Below are 15,494 nucleotides of genomic sequence, written 5' to 3' on the forward strand. Positions count from 1 at the left end.
CTACATCAGGTGGTGTATGGACATGAATCATCTGACAAGAATCCTTCAAAAAAAAAGGAGAACATGCGTCACATGCTTGAGACCTTTCTGAAGGCTCAGAAAAGTCTTAAACAATAAGAAGAGGCCTTGGTTAGGGGTTGAAAAAATAATGTGTTGGGGTTAGGGTAGGGTTGGGTGTTTAATCTCTCCATGACTTTCTCCACCTCATCCACTGTTTGGAGTAGGGTTAGGGTTAGTCTATTTGTCCGTAACCCTCCTGTCCAATTGGTTGTTCCCAAGTAAAAGGAAGAGCGACTGTCTAAATTCAATCATGACAACTACACAAAAGCAGAAAACCAGGCTACAGGACATTTCAGCTTGAATTCATTTTTATTGCAGTCACCTAAAAGCAGCTTTTCTGCCATTGAAAGTTTTAACATGTATTTAGAGTTAAGTTAAATTGAATTAAATGTCCATCAATAGTTGACCTCAGAGTCTCAGGGTGTTGGAGCAATTATCACTATGCAGACGGCAAAAATATGAGTGAAACGTGAGACGTTGAGAAATAGTTAGGCATAAATATTGAATCCACATTGAAGCCTGACATTGAAAGTGATATTGAAAGTGGTTGATCACCTACATGTTGAATCAACGTTAGGGTTTCAACCATAATTGTCACTAACTCCAAATGCAAAGAGTCCAGTATTTGTATTTGTCCCCTTTGTGCTCATGTCGCATGTACAAACTCCCAGATACGGGGGGATTTTCCTCCATACCCATACTGCTCCCCATTCTGAACACCTGTGCTAACTGCTTTCTGCTAATTCAACTCGGACCCCCAAAGTGAGCATGGAATCTGTTGTGGTAAAGGGATCAGAGTCAGGCTGTAGAGATGAATGAAAAATGAATGGAACTCAATTCAAAGTCTTTGTGCAGATAGAAAGACTGGGTGTGTGTTTGAGTGTGTGTGTGTGTAAGTTCATGTATATGAGAGTACTTCATTTATCTTAGCAGATGTAGCTCTGTTTTGATTTGCCAAAAAATGTCAATAAAAAACAAACACACCCACGCCCACACACATGCCTGCTTGTACATTTGAGGAGACTGTTGATGATTACGAGGTCATGCAGTTACACAGCAGGGAGACTGTTTGATCAACATGTGCACACATGTTCCTTTAACCACATTCAGACTTTCTTGTTTGGTTGTATGAAGAGGAAGTCATAAAACTCATAAGCTGTCCCTGCTGACATATTCATTGCATTCCATCTGGCTCTGATCCACACATCATGTCCTAATTTTCTGCAGGATTTAGTACTGAGTGTTCAGTTAGTTATTTAGTTAGTTAGTGTCTTCTGGTAATTGATGACATTACATATCACTATTTCACAGTATTTTCACAAATAAAAATACTGATGAAGTTTGTGTTATCAGAGAATCTTCTAATATTTGAAAAATGTTGGGCATTGTACAGCAAACCTTTTTCTCAGAATAGTTTTAGTTGACTACAGTGTGTAATGTGTGTGCAGTGAAAAAATATTCTTTTTTTTTTTGACATTTTGTTTGTAAAATTTTATGACCATTAATGCCACGAATAAGGACAGTGGTAAGGTAACTCTGAGTAACTCTGAGTATCTTTAAAACATTCGCTTATTTCAACCCAAAATAATTTGTTGTGCAATTATTCTGGCCCAGTGCAAAAACATTAGATGCAGATTGCCTCTATAAGAATGTGTTCATTTAAGTTAAAGTGTACCAAACTCCCTTCTTAAAGCATAACCCCGTTCTTGGAAAATTTTGAAAAATTCCAGCAATGCGACATTGTTGAGTGTGGGGTGAAGCAAATGTGAATGAATGAAGCAGTGTTGATACTATATTTATACATTTTTCAAACTCCTCTAGTGACTTTTTTCAAAACAACTGGTAATAAATCTGTAAATAAGTGAATCTAGTGACTTTTTTCTGTGTTGTTGGAGACTCTTATGGCAACAACACTGCCGTTTGGTTGCAGGCAGCCTGTCTGTCTTCAGTGAGCAGCGAGAGCGGCCATTAGCCACCGTCAGCTTCCTCAGCACTGCTGCCAGTCTCACACAGTCATATGTTCAACACCATACATTCGCTAATAGTCAGAGCAGAGTAGACCCTCTTCAGTCTGTGCCCACATTTGTAAAACTGAGGAATGCTATCAATCAATGCTTGAGATTGGCCACAGCAGCGCTCGCGACTTCAACTACTGACTCACCACCAGGAGGATGGAGAGAGAAAGTGGTGAGGAGGGGTCACTATGCTTTAATACCCGAAGTAACGAAGTTGTACCAAGCCATATGGCTGCAACCAGTCGGAAAGTTCTACTGCCTAAATGGCCTCTTCTCTACTGACCGGAGAGGCCACTAGTGAGAAGGTTTTTGGCCAAATAATGCAAAACTTAAAGAATTGCACAAATGTGTCAAAATTCACACAAAAACAAGAATATAGTTTAAATAACTTATTTAGACAGTTTATCAGCAAAAACAAGTTAATTTGTGGGCGAGTTTTTAAAATCTAATCAATTCTGTTTCACACATTCAGGTTTAAGCTAATGTAGTTGGAAATATCCATCTTATTGACTTAGTGTTGACTGGAGATTGTCAGCAGCCCCTTCCCCTTTGCAAACTTGCAAGTGAAAGCAGATGGATAGTTGTATAATGTTGATTGTTTGAGGTCTGTAAATACAAAAAATTCAGTGTTGTACAACATTTTGTGGCTGCTGGAGTTCGCCCTGCAATGGTGGATTGCCAGTTAGAGTCCCGGTCCACATTGTTTGTGTCCCTTGGCAAGACACTTTACCCACCCTGCCTGCTGGTGCTGGTCAGAAGAGCCGATGGTGCAAAATTGCAGCTTCACTTCTGTCAGCCTGCCCAGGGCAGCTGTGGCTACGATCCAGTAGCTTAGTCTCATCAGCGCGTTAATGATCCCTTTAAGATTTCAATTTGAGATATAAAGGGCTTTATAAATAAAAGTGATCATTATTATCATCTTATTATCATACAACAATGAGGTGGATGAGAGATATTCATTCCCAGAGTTCACCTCTGAGGTGAATGGGATGCAACACACATTTTATAATGTAGTCGGACCTCTGGACCAGTGAGTCCATCAGGGCTGAGCTCATCTATTAGTCCCTGCATGTGGCATCCACATGAAGTCAAACTATGATGAGTTCACTTCCTTTCCAAGTGCAGACAGACTAACAGCTTCTAACAGCTGTTTGTTTGATGAGGCGTTCTTCTGTTCAGATTGTGTGGGACATAAAAAATAGCAATCAGTTTGGTATTCTTAAGTCCTGTTTGGTCAGACTGGCAATGTTAAATGATTTTGTCACATCTGTTACTCCTTAGATGTGTTACTCACAGTTACCCTATAAGCTAAATGATTCAGTGGAAACTAATTTTTTTTTTTTCTAAGAAAAAACTAAAATAACTGAATCAGAACTAAGATTGAAACATAACTCACTGACATAAAAAGCAAAGAGGTCTTAAAAATAAAGATCTGTAAAGGTGTAACTTAATGCTGTTTTTAAAGCTGCTGCATTGTCCTTTTACTCATAACTTGTCCTTTATATTTGTGCCCTTTCTTGACAGGAAATTTTAAAAAGCATGGTTGAAACCTTTCACTTGTAGTGCCTTGCCTAAGTATGTACTCCCTCAGGAATTGTCTGCCAAATTATATCCAGTAGCCTCAGTGTGAGTTTTATCTCATAGATAAAAAAAAAGTATAACCACGAAGTGGAAGGAAAATGAGACGTGCTTTTGTACTCATTCAATAAAGCTAATATTTTTGAAGAACCATTTTTTGCTGCATTCACAGCAGCAAACTTTTTCTGCTATATCTTTGCCATCACTGCACATTGAGAGACCTAAATTGGTGTTTTTTGCCAAACATCTAAAACGTAGTCAGAGGAATCAAGTATTTATGAAGAGTGATGTTTTAGTCCGATTCTCAATTGCATCTAGTGAATGCATTAGTGAGCAACATTGTCATGCTTTGATTTTAACCATTATATTGTAGCTTTGCCTAGATTGCTGCTGTCCTGCTTGAAGATGAATATCTACCCCACTCTGTCAGGTTTTCTTCTAGAGCTGCCCTGTGTGAACATCCACACTCCTATCAGCTCTGAGGAGCTGCCTCTCAGATCTGACCGTCATAGTTTATTCAAAGAGGAGAGAGGAAGAGGATGTAATTAAATGAGATAAATGATGAAAGTTGCTCTTCATTAGAGGAGTCTATTGCCAAGGAAAATTGAGACTCAATGTTGGGGATCTGTCTCACTAGGTAAACTACTTAGTGATCTATATTAAGCAAAGCAGAGGATGGAACTAATAGAACAAAAGACACAATACTTTTACTAATCAAGTTCCTGTTTAATTAAATGTGAATGTTTCTGAGATTAAACTGGTTGAATTTAATGGTGTAGATTTTCATGTGACATACATTAAGTGCGCAGAAATACTGGGTAACTTACCTTCATGCACAAATGATCTTAATGGTCTTTACTTTTTCTGAGAAGCTGCAGCAGGATTTTTTATGAATGTGTGTTTTTTCCTTTCTTAGGAAAAGAAGCTACTCCCAATACCTAATCCCAAATAAGCAGAAGAAGATGGATGGCTGAATGAATGAATGAATGAATGGATGGATGGATGGATGGATGGATGGATGGATGGATGGATGGATGGATGGATGGATGGATGGATGGATGAATGGATGAATGGATGGATGGATGTTTTATGCATATTTGCTAAATCTGTCACTATGTTCTAACAGTATAATATGAGACAGATAATCTGTGAATTTTTATTTTTTTTTGTATTTCTACCTTGTTCCTGTGGTCCTACAGCCACCTGCAGAAATGTTCCCTTCTCCAGGTCAGAGACAACCAATCAGAGCCAGGAGGAAGGTTTTAGTACTGTCAACCAAGCTCATGTTCATGCTGCTCACACCTCTGACTGTAGAAGTTATCAACTGTCTATCATGATTTTAAAGGGCTAGTAACATAGGACTTGGGATACAAAAGACATTAAAAGAGGGCATAAAAATATGAGGACAAATAGATGGGGGTAAAGAGTGCATGACAGCAACAGACAAAATGTTCTCCATGAGTCCCAACTATGTCTAATTATAAACCATCTATAAGTAGCCTCCCTACTGAATCCAAGTTAACACATTAACTCATGTTCACAAAAAATGATGCTAAACCAAACACACATTTCTGACCTGCTTGAATCAGATATTATAAAAGATTATTGCTTTGTGACCTGCCACACTGTGGATCACAGAGCAGTAAATAGAATTATGCTCACAGTAAAAAATGCAATGTTGAAGAAAAAGAGAAGCTGACAGTGATGCAAAGAAGATGAGTCTATAATGTAGAAACTTGCAGGAGACATGGGAAAATGAATAGCTTGACGGTCTGTGTGCAGTCTGTGACCCGGGGCAACATGCATTATATAGTATAGGATGAATTAAGCAGTGCAATATTTATGTAGATGTATGCTCGCTCGAGAAGTTCCATGTAGAGAGTATTTTCAGTAAATTTTTATCTAATCTTAAGTATGTTTCAGTTGGCAAATAGTGTGAGACAAACCTGCTTTTAGAATAGAGCTACTGCTGTGTAATACATCATAGAGAAACAAAGCAATTGCTGGTTTTAGTTTGAATAAAGGTCAACAATATTTCTATTTTCTTCCTTTTCCATTCAGGTGTGCCGGTCTTCTCCGAGGTTAAACATTTGCGTAGTTCCCCAGGACAGGGTTCTTTTCAACGACACGACCACTAACAACATCCACAACAGCCGAGTGGCTGCCAGCAACCAGACAGAGCAGAGAGCTGCCATGGTCTTTACGAAATCACAAAAAAAAGAAGAAAAAATTATAAGAAAGTCTGACTCCTTAGAAAAAGATATATAGAAAAGTAGAATGATTTTTAATGTCTGATATATTAATAATGTGAAAAGTGTGTTGTTGCTAAAATTGGTTCAGTATGATGATCTAAAAATAACATAGCTGTGCATTTTGCTGAAATCACTATTCTAATGCCTCATGTACTTGTAGAAAATAGAAACTCTGCAAAACCTTTTGAAATCATGCTGATTCAGCAAAACTGCAGCTGCAGCTGGTCTTTGCAGTTACAGCCAGAGGATCTTCTTGATGTTCCACATGCAACAACCGTAAAGTCAGTCAAAGGTGACTTCTCTAGTTTAGTATGAGCTGCCATTCCACTCTGAACTACTTGTACTTGTTGAACTGTGGCCTCTCCCTTTAAAGCTGTTGCTCTAAACTGAAATCCCAATTTTCACTGCTTTGTCAAACAGTGAAAATCCTGTTAATGAAACATATTAAAAGTAAAGTTTAGTCTGTGTTACTGTTACGGCAGTTTCCCAAGCTTTTACTTCATGATGTTGCGGGTTACCTCATATGGTTTGTGGAGGCAGCACTTGAAACCATGTTACCCAAGGCACTTTACAACAATGATGGGGTGATTTTAAACTCATTGTATTGAAAAGAAATTCAGCATTGTTACCACAAATTCAAGTTGCCTCTGAAGGTGGTGAACTGACAGTCGTCTCCACGTTGATTCCATGTCACTGTTTCAAGTGAGTTATAAGGTTAGCTGTATTTGACAGCAGCTTAGCACATTTTCCAAATTGTGTTTGCATTATCAAGCTGTATGTTTTTCTTGAAAAATCCTTAGTGTTGCCAAACATTAGATTTACAATGTGGCGGTGAACATATCGGTTCTGCTTGCTCCGCCATGTTTCCATTTGTTGTGGTCACAGACGTGCACCTACCCGCACTGCTTCTTCTTCTTGTGCTGTTGTTATCCAGCTGGCGTACCAACTAAAGCTCACACTGTTTTGACTGTCTACACAAAATTATGTTATTTATCAATACTTTATTATATTTTTTTCATTAATACTTGCAAACCTCTCTGCTCGCTTGTGAACCATTTTGTGCTCTTGCTTGGAACAAAAAAGTACCTTCGCCTGACAACCTCTCAGCGAATAGCATGAAAGTGTGATGATATTGGGTCTGTTTGTTTCCTTCTAGTGGATGTGCAAGCGGAGATTTGATCCGAGCAGAGACAAGTTTTGAGTGCAAAGAGAAAGGTTTGAGAAAACAGCGAATATTTGAAAGAGAGCAGAAGTTTTGAGTAAAAGCATTCCAAATTTTGAGAAGAAAGACACAAAATTCTGCTTTCAAACTGAAAATGTAAGCAAAAGTATTAAAAGTTTTGATAACAAAAGACATGGAATTCTGCTTTCAGACTGAAAATGTGTGCTCTTGAAATATGGCAGAAAGATTCCACCATAAACCAAGCCTTAAAGGTGTCCTCTAAATGTTCTACATAGGACATTTGGAGGTGGGGCTCAAAGCCCCCACCCTTTTAGGAGATGTTACTCTGCTACATGCTGTGCAAGAATAAGAATTATATTATCTATTAATAATTAATTTATTTAGCTGTTTTGCACTAAAGCATGTTTTTATCAAAAGGAAATATACTGTGTCCAATGTACTGGGTGGCAGAATGTGTTCTTGTGATTTAGTAAATGATCCTGGCCTGAAAAGTCAGAAATGAATTCAGATTGGAAAGATATGGAGTAACATTTTCAAAAGCCAATTAAACAGCCAACTCCTGAAACGTTCCAGCTTTGGATGATTCCAGGAAACCTCCATTGGACTCTAAAATGAAGCAAGCCAAGAAACCTTTGTCTATAAAGAACTGAGCACTGGTTGAGAACTCAACACACATATACGGCAGACAGGCTCTAGTATAAATACACTGTTCTTTATAAGTTGTGTGAACTTGTGCAAAATGCAGGTGTGCTAAGAACCCTCCAATGTTGGCCCAAAGAAAGCAGACATAAACTGACTCTGGTGTGGTGATTTGTTTTTGTTATTTGCAGCTGTTTCACTCCCCAACAATGCCTTACATACGGCCTTGTGGGCCGGTGGGCAGAGTACTTCGAAGACCTCCTCAATCCCACCAACATGCCTTCCACTGAGGAAGCAGAGTCTGGGGACTCTGGGTTGGGCTCTCCAATCTCTGGGGGCGAGGTCGCCGAGGTGGTTAAAAAGCTCCTCGGTGGCAAGGCCCCGGGGGTGGATGAGATCCGCCCGGAGTTCCTTAAGGCTCTGGATGTTGTAGGGTTGTGTTGGTTGACGCGACTCTGCAATATCGCATGGACATCGGGGGCAGTTCCCCTGGACTGGCAGACTGGGGTGGTGGTCCCCCTGTTCAAAAAGGGGGACCGGAGGGTGTGCTCCAATTATAGAGGGGTCACACTCTTAAGCCTCCCTGGCAAGGTCTATTCAGGGGTCCTGGAGAGGAGGGTCCGTCGGATAGTCGAACCTCGGATTCAGGAAGAGCAGTGTGGTTTTCGTCCTGGTCGTGGAACACTGGACCAGCTCTACACCCTCAGCAGGGTCCTGGAGGGTGCATGGGAGTTCGCCCAACCAGTCTACATGTGTTTTGTGGACTTGGAGAAGGCGTTCGACCGTGTCCCTCGGGGAGCCCTGTGGGGGGGTTCTCCGGGAGTATGGGGTACCGGGCCCTTTGATACGGGCTGTCAGGTCCCTGTATGACCAGTGTCAGAGTCTGGTCCGCATTGCCGGCAGTAAGTCGGACTCGTTTCCGGTGAGAGTTGGACTCCGCCAGGGCTGCCCTTTGTCACCGATTCTGTTCATCACTTTCATGGACAGAATTTCTAGGCGCAGCCAAGGTGTTGAGAGGATCCGATTTGGTGGCCTTAGGATCTCATCTCTACTTTTTGCAGACGATGTGGTCCTTTTGGCTTCATCAGATCGGGATCTGCAGCTCTCGCTGGATTGGTTCGCAGCCGAGTGTGAAGCGGCCGGGATGGGGATCAGTGCCTCCAAATCCGAGGCCATGGTCTTGAGCCGGAAAAGGGTAGAGTGCCTTCTCCGGGTCAGGGGGGGTGTCCTGCCCCAAGTGGAGGAGTTTAAGTATCTCGGGATCTTGTTCACGAATGGGGGAAGAAGGGAGCGGGAGATCGACAGGCGGATTGGCGCAGCGTCTGCTGTCAAGCGGGCGCTGTACCGGTCCGTCGTGGTGAAGAGAGAGCTGAGCCAAAAAGCGAAGCTCTCGATTTACCGGTCGATCTACGTTCCCACCCTCATCTATGGTCATGAGCTTTGGGTCATGACCGAAAGAACGAGATCGCGGATACAAGCGGCCGAAATGGGTTTTCTCCGTAGGGTGGCTGGGCTCTCCCTTAGAGATAGGGTGAGAAGCTCAGTCATCCGGGAGGGACTCAGAGTAGAGCCGCTGCTCCTTCACATCGAGAGGAGCCAGTTGAGGTGGCTTGGGCATCTGGTCAGGATGCCTCCTGGACGCCTCCCTGGTGAGGTGTTCCGGGCACGTCCCACCGGGAGGAGGCCCCGGGGAAGACCCAGGACACGCTGGAGGGACTATGTCTCTCGGCTGGCCTGGGAACGCCTCGGGATTCCCCCGGAGGAGCTAGAAGAAGTGGCTGGGGAGAGGGAAGTCTGGGCCTCCCTTCTGAAGCTGCTACCCCCGCGACCCGACCTCGGATAAGCGGAAGAAGATGGATGGATGGATGGATGGACAATGCCTTACAGGTTCTGTGGAAACAAAATCACTTTGGAATTGAGCCGAGCGAGGCCAAATGTAGAGGAGCACAGTGGAGCAGAGCAGCCAAAGCAGAGCCAGTGGAAAAGATGCGATAGATAGCTAAGAGAAGATCCTACTGAGTATAACTTGTTCAGGTCTTATCATTTTAATTACAAAAGCATCAATAATACTTTGCTCCAAAGCTCATATTGATTGCTTGAATATTACAACAAAAAAATGAAACATTACACTAGCTATATTAATTCAAATGTTGTATTTCAAGATCTTAGTATGAGAGCGATGACTGTGACAGTAACTACAGTCACAGTCATGACGCAGGGCTGAAAGGAAGCAGAACAACTTTTTGTTAGTAGAGGAGATGAAAGGAAACGGAAAATGTGTTGAAAGGAAAGTGGGATTAGAGCCGACACAAAGAGGGGGATGGAGAGATTAAATGAAAAGCTGATTGGAGTATATGAGGTAATGCATTATGACAAGTCAACAAAAGTAAGAGAAGCACATGTCTGGTTATTCATTAGTTAGAGTGATATTGAAACATACTTGAAAGACTCAGATGCTATCAGCCGTTAAAATACACCAGAAGTGAAGCAGCTTCTGTTTTTGTCCATTAACTCTGGCTTTTATGGTTTACAGTGGTCTGTTAAAGCTGGATGTTTGTGTTCTTTGCACAAAAGCAGACAGAAGAAGGGAAAACGCTCCCTGCTTTGATACCAAGAGATGTCTTAGTAGTGTGAAAATATTTATGTAATGGATTGAGGTACCAGTGAGGGTAAAGGATGTTGTCCATTGTAGGGTAAAGTGGTGTGAATTTATCAACAAGCCCAAGTTCTTAAGGATGGACATACAACAGGTCTAGTTCATAAGGCATAGCACATCTTGTGAAAACAAGTTTTTGTATCAAATCGTAACAGGCACCGATAGCAGCATGAACTAAAACTGTTCACGTCGGAAATTGCTGCAGTTGACGTTGCTGAGAGGAAACATTGGGACCAAGTTCTGCTTTGACATTTTACATCTAATGTCTAATTTATATGTTTTTCATATAATTTAGACATTGATTTAGAGATAATAAAATACTATTCGGCTTCTGAAAAAATAGCCCTTTTACTATCAATTCTTAAACTACAAATTAGACACAAATTATTGATTTAGTGTTAAACACAATCATTTCTGCAGTATTTACACTGTGCACAATGCAGAGGTAACGCCCATTTCCCACTGAATTGACTCCCACATAAGTTACAGACTTCTTGTTTGGGGCACACTGACAGGTTGTGCCAACCTCAGATGTGAAGCATATTGGCTAAATTTTAAAAAAATGCCACCGTTATTCCTTGAGTGCAGATATTAATACAGTAATTACCCTTTCTGTTACTGATAAATACTCACCAGTAAAATAATTTGGTCATTTAGAAACTATCTGAAAGCATCTGTACTACAATGATATCTATATTATTTTGCAACTCTGGGTTATTAAACTTAGCCATCCTCGAAGGTTCCTTTTTTTTTTTTTTTACCGAGAATAGACACACACAAAAGATCATGCAGCTCTCTAAATTATGAATATGAATGCTTCTTTATGATAAATTGTATGGCGTTCATCGACGCTAATTCATTTCTTATTCAGTTATTTATCCTCCTCTAATTTCATCAAGGTATGCTCTTTCAGTTCGATGGTCCATCAGCTTCCTAAGCTCTCAATAGAAGCAACAGATGGAGTCTGCTCTTGAGATCAGGGCAGTTTGTGAGCCCAACCTACTTTATTTTAATTAAATTGAAATGTCTACAAAATGAAAGGGCCTGTCAAAATATCAGACTTTAAATCAATCTCTTTTTCATTATGATATTGGATTTTGTTTTCTCTTTTCATTTAAAGATGACATGTATTTATCTAAAGATAGTCCCAGTACAGTCAATACAGCTTACCCAGTTATTAACCAAAATGTGAGGGTTTTCTTTTCTTACTTATTGGATCTGACTCTGTAATGTCAGATTCACTGATGGATGTAACCAACAGTGATGAGTTTTACTTCTGTTGACAAACAGTTATTGTTAATCAAATGTGATAATATGAGATGTAGATGTGCTGCAGTAAAACCACCATTAACCTCATAAAAAATAAAAGTACTAAGACTGTTTTTATAGTGTTTCAGTTTTTATAGTTTTCACATTTCTAGACTTCTAGAATAAAACTGGATTATCATAAATGCTTTGGTACTCATTTTCAAAGTTGAGGGTGATGAGAAGAGCTGTGGTGTCACTATGGAGGAAGTTTGAGGGTTACATGTCAAGGTATGGTAAAAAATTGTTAAAGCTCAATTAAGATCAGTGAGTAGAAGTGCTTCCATGATGAAATATTAATGCAATATTTGCTTCGTGAGTTTTGATGGTGTCGAAGAACATCAAAGGTCTGAAGAAATGTTGTCTTTTTGGAAGTAGAGAAAACATTGGATTCCAATAGAGGAAATTGAGATTCTGCATGAGGAAGTCAGGTGTGCTAGAGGAGTTTAAAGTTATTCTGGACATGGACATTGACAGTGAGTCAGTGGTGAGGTGTGCGGTAGGTGTGAAGAATGAGTTTAAGTTGGTGTAAAGTTCAAGTATCCGCCTATTGACTATTCCTGTTTGTAGTAAGTTGAGACCAAGACCAAGGTGTTCACATTTGACCACTGTAACCTGTAGTGTGATCAATAAGCAGATGGATTATAGCCTCAAGAGGTATTATGCTTTGGAGAGATGAGTAATGGAAGCTAATACAAAACTGAAGACACGTGTGTATGACAAGAGTTAGATTTTGTGGCCTTCAGTATTCAACGTTTCTGACCTAGACTACGTTGCACACATGAATGTTTACAATGCTTTTACACTGATTGTAAAAACACAATATATGTTTTTCTTTCTTTCTTGCTGAAAAGCTGGAATGAAACCACTCTGGACATCTGCTGTCTCCAGTGAGAGATATTTCTTCCTGTGACCGAGGGTTTCTATCAAATATTGATGCAGGCTGTCCAAAGATAGCCTTGTATGATATTAAAGCACCATGGTTGTTCAGCCAAAACGAAAAGTGATGCTTATCAATTCAGAGAGGAACAGCAGATTTGTCTATTTCTTTTTTTCTGAGGTTTTGAACAAATTACTGTGCACAACAACATGGAAGCCTAATGGGGAAAAGGTGAGATGACTCTACTTCTTTCAGCTTCCAAGTGTACATTACTTTGAGAACACCCTGATGATACAAAAAAAGCTTCTGAAAGTTAACAGCCTTGCACATTTTTTTCAATATTTAACTTTCAGTCAAAAGTTAATATATTAGATTTTGCAATCCAAAGCTGAGTGACAGTGAGATTACAGAGTATGGCTGTAATCAGGAGCTCATCAGAGAGCGGTCAAAAAGATGAACCTTAATAATTTACAGACAAGTTCATTCAGAGTTCTCCAGTCCACAACAAAGTGCTGAACTGTGTGTAACAGAACAAACACAAGTGAAAGATGTTTCTGTTGATAACTGAGGAATCACTCTGTTTTTCACCACAATATTTCACTGTCATTGGCACCTTTAATTTAAGAGCTGTTACTGATTCTAATAGCATAGTTTCTCCACCAGGAGTAGCAGAAGAATTTACAATATGCCCCTTTTCCTTTGTGACTAAGAGAAATGGTCTGAGAGTGATCATTGTTCCTTGTTTTTATGACTGAATGAACTGATTGTAAACAAATATGGTGGATAACACATACAGCCTCTAGCCAGACAGCTTACAGCTCAGCGCCACCTCTGTCCTACAAATGAGCAGGTCATGTGTTGTAAACTGGAGAATTTATAAATAAACTGGAGTCAATTAAATATAAATTTAAAATCTCTGTGAGTTGCTTGCCTTGCGTCATTCACATCTTTTTAATTATCTAACTACAGTCATTGGCCAAATGGAATGCAGTCACACAGGAGCATTTTGTGTCATTTATCCAGCCACAAACCCGGATAAATGAAAGGGCCTCCAGCGTAAAACATTTACAAAATCCAGGATACCCGTTGAAGCCTGGGTTAACAAAGGCTGCCATTGGTGCAGGTTACCAACAGGGTACTGGTAGAAATTGAGCTACTGCTAGTGAGAGGAGTTGTAAGTGTCCTAAAGAAAGGGGGGGGGGGTGGGGGGGAGTTTCTTAAAGACACAGAGGCCAATTTCAAGGCCTCTGTTTAAAACAGTTACACACATTACATACAAATAACCGCCACAAAAAACACCTAAAAAAGTTTTAACACATATATTTACATTCCACTCAATAAGGAGGTGATTTTTTTTATTTCTAATGTAAGTTTTATACCAAAAACATATTGATATACTGTATCTCGTTATTGTCACCCATCACAATACATATCGTGATATGAATTTTAAGCCATATTGCACATCCCTCATACAAAGTCAAATTTCTTTTAAGCTGTTTTGATATATACAGCATTTTTATAACTGAAGGTGACAGTTTCTTGACCGTGGTATAAAATGACATGATGTGACTGGAAAATACATAATGCACCCTTCTGTTGCCTTTAACAGCATTTCAAGAAACTTTTCTATTGTTTCTTGACTAATTAATTAAAACAAAAACGGCTATAGCTCTGGTGTATGGTTACTGTAGTGCTATTATTATATCTGTGTAAACGTATCCATGCTTACATGTAAGTTCAGATCTTGTACGACTCCTCTAACCATGTTTTAAATGAATGGAGATGATGTCATCACTGTTGGATAATTATACTGTGACTCAGGCAGTTTCCTAAAAAGGTTTAAAGAGGTATCATTCAAGTCTCCGACTAGCTAAAAGTGGTACTTACTAAGAATGATTCATCTGCATGTGTGACCATTTTTCGTCTGCTCAGTTCTGTTTGTCATGAATCGGTGCGGTGAGGCAGACACAGTGGACCCAGGTAAGATGAATAATGATTTTTAATAGAAGAAACTCAGTCCAAACAACAGGCAGCACGCACATTAGACGCATTGACACTGAATTGACAAGGACCCGACGAGGAACAAGGAACACAGGTGGAGTTAAATACACAGCGGGTAATCACAGAACGAGACACACCTGGGAACAATCAAGGGGAGGACAGGACAACGAAGAGACTCAAGGACACAGAAAACTCGAAATTAACACACAGAAAACACAGAACACGACACTGTTAGGTTCATTAAGTTTTGTCATTGTTGGTGCTGACCAGATCCTGGTCATAGAGAGAGGAAGGTAAGGAGTGGGCGTGTGCGTGTGTGTGTTTGCGTTACAGCTGAATGAATGTGTGTCTCCTAAATGATGGCGAATTGGTTATCTTTAGATCAAAACTCCTGAGGGTGTTGTTGTGTGACTCTTTCTTGTATCTTTCTCACAGTCAGCAGCCCACACACACACACACGCCTGCATACATAAAATAACACTTGCACTGTAAGCCAATTGGGTATTGAAGCATACAGTCCTTTGATATAAGACCTGGGTATAAAAACTTCCTCTCACACACACAAAAGGTAACACCATGGTATTGATAACAGCACATACACATGAGTGATAGTGGGCTGTTGCTGTTACTTCCTCCTGCACAGCAGAAACAGACTTTTCCCTGCAGGCATGTGCAGGGAAGACTGAGCAGAAACCATTCATCTTCAGATTGACAATATATAGTAAACACAAGCCCAATCCATTTAGTCTGTGGTGTCAGAATACACACAGTTTCTAACACAAAGTAGGCAGTGGCTGACGTCCAATCACGAGGCTGTCTGCTTAGTTAGGTGAGTTTAAAAAACAGAAAATTCAATAAAAAAAATATATTCATTTGTTTGTGAGTAAATTTCTACATCTAAATCTGAAATGTTTATGACATTAAG

Source organism: Xiphophorus couchianus, chromosome 7 (genome assembly GCF_001444195.1).
Source record: "Xiphophorus couchianus chromosome 7, X_couchianus-1.0, whole genome shotgun sequence".
NCBI lineage: Eukaryota > Metazoa > Chordata > Actinopteri > Cyprinodontiformes > Poeciliidae > Xiphophorus > Xiphophorus couchianus.